General features: G+C 39.4%; 1 long non-coding RNA gene across 1 annotated transcript; it reads right to left on the bottom strand.

Moving 5' to 3' along the window:
* Positions 1-1,932: 1,932 nt before the first annotated feature.
* LOC146817666 (uncharacterized) lies at positions 1,933-2,403 on the bottom strand. Its single transcript, XR_014962558.1, has 3 exons — positions 2,319-2,403; positions 2,128-2,237; positions 1,933-2,023 (listed from the first exon to the last, which is right to left on the bottom strand). It is a non-coding gene; the product is annotated as an uncharacterized LOC146817666 (long non-coding RNA).
* Positions 2,404-5,492: the final 3,089 nt, after the last annotated feature.

Genomic DNA, 5,492 nt, shown 5'->3' with positions numbered 1-5,492 from the left:
CTCTAACTTTTTTCTTAAGACTGTCCCATTCTCTCACACTACTGGATTTATAGTGTGTCTCATTATTCAGTAGTTTAAGCATTCTGTTTTCATAGTCTTCAGTGGTTAACACCACTATGCTCCCTCCCTTGTCTCCTGGTTTTATGGTGATATCATCACAGGATGACAAGGACTTTAGTGCCTCCCTTTCCTGTTTTGATAAATTGTTTTCAGTCCATACTTGTGTATCTAATAGCTTCTCTAAACCAGTGGTCACTGCTTTCTCAAAGGTATCCACCTCTTGTCCTACCATTGCTGTATTGGGTGTCCAGATGGATGGTGGTTTAAGGCCCGATTTATTAGTGGTCTCTCTACTCTCTTTCCCTTCAAAAAAAATTTTTATTCTGACTTTTCTGAATGGGTCCCTCACATCCCTTTCTATGTTAAATCTACAGCCTATTGTGCTGGGGCAAAACCTAATCCCTTCTCTAAAACACTAATCTCATGTGTTGTGAGTATTTTGTTAGAAAGGTTTATTATTGGGGCTTTAAATGTTTCTTCCTCTATTTCTAGTCTTTGTATTGGGGGTGTCAGGTGTTCTAATTCTATTCCCAATCTTTGTGGCTGCGGGTCCGCATGTAGGGTCTCCTCATGGTTCCCGCTACTTGTTGGTTGCCCTGACAACCCCTCCCCCGGGCTTTGAATCCTCTCTGTTGGCGCCTTTGTTGCTGCCCTAAAAAAACTGGTTGGTATTCCCTGTTGTTTGCCTGACCTCCTTCTCTTTTGTCAGTTCTGTTTCGTTGTTCCTGATTTCTTTCCCCTTCTGATTCAGAACTGTTGTATGACGTATCGGAGAATGTCACATTCTTCCTGTGGTACCTATTCCTATTGTAGGTAAATTGTTTACCATTGTACTCTGTAGGTGCTGGTTGCTCATAATAGTCTTTCTGAATATATGGATACACAGATTCATTTTTGTAATTAGCTATGTCTTTACGTAGCTTGTTTGTTTTTTTGTTTATCATATATTCTTGATAGCCGCTGATGTCTTCCTTTATTTCATCTAATTTTTTCTTCGCGTCATCTAGCGCTGTGCTTTCGTTTAGTTGTTTCTCAAGGGTCTCGATCTCCTCCCTTTCTATTATAATAATGGCTTGTGCGGTTTCTATTATGAGCAACATCCAATCGCGACTACATCTGTTCGCGATTAGTGTCCAGCTTTCCTTGAACTTCTCATTATTCACGAATAAACCCGGTTCGTTTCTAATCTGAAGTCCTACAGGTATAATGCCCTTCCTGCAATACTGAATGATAAACTCAGAATGTAATTCCGTGCGTATCATTTTTTTCTTTAGGTTCCAAAGTTTATTCCACCTCTCATCATCGTTTTTTGTTAATGTCATGGAATTAATAGTTTTTGATGAATCTCCTATCAGTTGTTTAAATTGGTCTTCTGAGAAGCCAAACGTGCGTAAAGTGTCCATTTTATAGGGTAGCGCCCACTCTCCAGCTGCAAGAGCTGTAGAACAATCTAAAAAAAAAGAGAGTTTCCCAGGGACCAGAAAGGACTGGGTGTCAGATATTTATCAAAAAAAGATTCCTTTCTGTGTATTACTCTTTTAGTTGGTGGCCATGAGGCCTACACATTTAGATCAATAACCTTTGATTTTTGACTGTGACACTGGACAAATATTATTACTCCAGACTAGAATATACTTTTTGTTACTCTCAAAATGTATTTTTCATAGGAAAACACTTATATTCAATAAAATCATATTTTAAAATTGCATTCAATATATACTCTGATTGGGTGCTCTGGTACACTCTTATATATGCTATCTAACAATTCCGTATTACGGTATCTATCTCAGAGTCACACACAGTTCAAATCATGTACTTTCAAAATTGCAAATTAAATACTACACAAATACATTTCATATACTTTAAAAAGTCCCACTGTCGACGCGTTTCGGTGCATAGGTTACAATAGTAGCACCTTCCTCAGGACGGACGAGAATTTAAAACCAAAGTTTTGTTCTTCTTTCTAAAAAAGAGAATGCATATAATTAATACCATTTCCCTATGGAGAGTTGATTCTAGTTCTGGGCTATGCTGTTAATGTCACTATTACATGTTGTCTGCCCTTACTTTAAGTGTAGGGGTTGAAGTCCTTCTGTGGGTGTTCAGGACGACTTTATCACCTCTCAACTTTTGTGATTTTAGACCACTTGCATCATAGTCAGTGGAGTCATAGAATTCTACAAAAAGAGCATGGAGTTATTTCACCATACTTTTTGAGCCTATTAGCCTATTCTCATGCTCTTAAGCAAAACACTTACTTTTAAAAAGTCACGTTGACACATGTTCAATGGTGTCTTAAAGCAGGTACGTCTTTCGATATGCACCGCCTGTATTCAGTTGTTTAGCTGTGCCTGTAAGGTACATAGATAATGCTATATACTTCAAATAATGATGTCATGGCACTGGTGTTTATTCTCGACAATTACATCCATATACCTACCAATAGGTTTTTCGCCTAATGTTTAAGTTCAGGCTGTCCTTCCCTGCACCTTTTCAAGTGGTGTCCTGATACCTGTACCGGAATAACACGACGTTCAATTTAAGTGTACAGTTATCCATAGATCATGGCTTTAGACATCTACCTATCTCCTACTCCTTCTAAATTAGAAACGGGTTCAGTACATACCAGTTAGAGCCTGCAATATCTTGTGGCAGCCTGAATCTTGACAACGCTGTCTTCTTTTCTTTAAGCGCTGTCAGCCACACTGTAGGTTTTCTTGGGGGTGTTTTTACTTTTACTCCCAACCTGTGTATTAAAAGTCATATTGGAGGAGGTTTTATTTAGATCCTCGCATAGAAGAATCTTCTTATCGCATTCCCCAGATTTTGCCAAATTTGCTATTTACAAGTATGACCTCTACTCTCATTGTCACGTAATGCAAGCTGATAGACTGTGGTCTTCAGAAAAGGAGTACCACAACTTTCCCCCTTTCCTAGGATTTCATTCTTGGAATCCTGCATAGGAGAAAAGATTCTCTCCCTCACTCTACATACATTCGAGTGCCCACTGCTTACTCAAGTCTTCTATCCATCTAGTTTGCACCAAAGCGGTCCTTACCTTTAAAAATCGGCGAGCCTGCTTGTCACAACGTCCTTCTTCCACCGCAGCTGGTGAATGCAGTCGTTTGTGCAGGCTTTAAATACCCCTAGGCATACTTAATTGGATGCCTATTATCTGCCACATTGGTATTTAACATTCAATTAAGGTAGCCGTCTATCGGCGCCATTTTAGTAGTTTTTTTGCATCAATCCTTTAAAGACTACAGGTCCATGGGTTCAATCCCGGGTCCTCCTGTTTGCCGAATTTTAAGCTGGTGACTATTATTATTTCTGATTTATTTATAACACTGTCCCCTTTTCTTTTAATATTGTAAACTTCCTCCTGGGCACACCGGTTTGTTCAGACCGAGTTTCGATCGTTTTCGGCCGCCATTTTCGTAGTTTTTAAGTCTTATTTGCGAGCTACAGAACCACGGGTTCGATCCCCGGTCCCCCTGGTTACTGATTTTCGAATGTATCCATATTTGCCGAATTTTCAGCTGGTGACTTGTATTATTTCTAATTTATTTATAACAATATCCCATCTTATTTTGATATTGTAAACTTCCTCCTGGGCACACCGGTTTGTTCAGACCGAATTTCGATCATTTTTGGCCGTCATTTTTGTAGTTTTTTAGTCTAGTTTGCGAACTACAGAACCACGGGTTCGATCCCCGGTCCCCCTGGTTGTTGATTTTCGAATTTATCCAGGTTAATATTTCTACCTTGCTGGTTACAAGTTCACATTAAATTCACGCCATTTTTGCAGTTCGCTATGCTGCATTGTTTAGGAACTACACGGTCACTGAATTGGTCCACAGCCCTATATTTCACAGATTTTGAGTATTAGTCTCTCTAATTACACAAGATACTGTTTAATTGATTTGCAAATGGCATCTTGGTATTATGCCATAGTTCTCTTTGTGCACAGAAGTACTAGGATGCAATGCTCATTAACTGCCTCATTCTGTGCTCCACTGTTACTCCTCTACTCGGCTGGTGGTTCCATGGTCACATATTTCAATAAACCTATAGGGCATGCCAATTTTCACACATTTCTAATTGTGAGGTGTGTCCCCTTATCCCACCCTATGGTCGTAGGTCAAAACAATTTATACTCCACAACAAATGTCATACGGTTCACTATTGCTATTCACCATATACTACATTTCATATCATTTGTGTATTCTTCTATACAACAAGAAAAAACCGTTACCGTAAAATGAATGGGTATAAAGTTTAACCTTGCTATTGGACATCTTCTACACTGCATGTCTGCTTTATTCAGTTATAAAATTAAAATAGAACAGTCACCGTGTTACATTGGGTATACCTGCATTGTGCTTTTTGTTAACAATGTCCAATACAATATGATTCTTTTGCATAGTCTTTACAGAAAATACTTGCATTATAGCTACAATGCCATCCTAAATACATAATACCATTTTCATTGCCTATACTTGCTTATTTCTCCCCATTGGGGCCAGCCTTAATTTGGGTCGTGTTAATCCTGATATTTATTAGGGAGATGATTACAGACTTTCATATTACTATCCTATATTTCTTGGATATGGTGGGGCAGAAATCTGCAGCACTATCTAATCATTCTGTCCCATTCCTCTCGACCGTTAAGTCCTAGATAATAAGATTTAAATTTGGACATATAAAACTGTTCTCTCTGTTTACGTTTTTTGTTTAAATCTCCTCCCCTTACTGAAATCTTGATCTTTTCTAAAATGAACCACTTGATGTCATCCATATTGTGGTTTTCAGATGTCCAATGTTCAACCAAAGGAGCATCGTTTACAGACAGGATAGGACAGTGGGTAAAGGTGGTGGTGTTGCACTTGCAGTTCTAAGATCTTTTGCCTGCACAATTATTCCATCTCTGCCTATTTCTGGCTGCGAATCCCTCGCCTTTTCCATTGCACTCTCCCCGCATCAATCTTTTTCTGGGCTTCTTGTCTACAGACCTCCGGGTCTGCGGGGTTCCTTCTTCGATGACCTTCAATCTGCTATCACTGCTCTTTGCTTGAAGGTGGAAAACTGCATAATGTTAGGGGACTTTAACATCCATATGGACGTTGAGTTGGACAGTGAAGCGGTCAAAATCAAGGACATCACTGTTCCTCTTGGTCTAACTCCTTACATCTCAAGTGCGACTCATGATAAGGGTCACACGCTTGACCAAGTGTTCTCCACCTTTCCCCTTATTATGTCCCATCCCACCCCTGTTCTCTGGTCTGACCATTCTTTGATTAGTTTTTTAATTCAGGGCAGAAGTAAAACATCTTATATTAACTCAGACCACCTTAGGCACCCCAGAAGACCTTTGCATAAAATTACCCCTGAGAATCTTGCTCAAGCGCTTCACGAATATCCCTGTATCCTAT

Source organism: Triturus cristatus, chromosome 6, assembly GCF_964204655.1.
Source record: "Triturus cristatus chromosome 6, aTriCri1.1, whole genome shotgun sequence".
Lineage (NCBI taxonomy): Eukaryota > Metazoa > Chordata > Amphibia > Caudata > Salamandridae > Triturus > Triturus cristatus.
The sequence above is the reverse complement of the archived record's forward strand: the minus strand, read 5'-3'. Positions and strand labels throughout refer to the sequence as shown.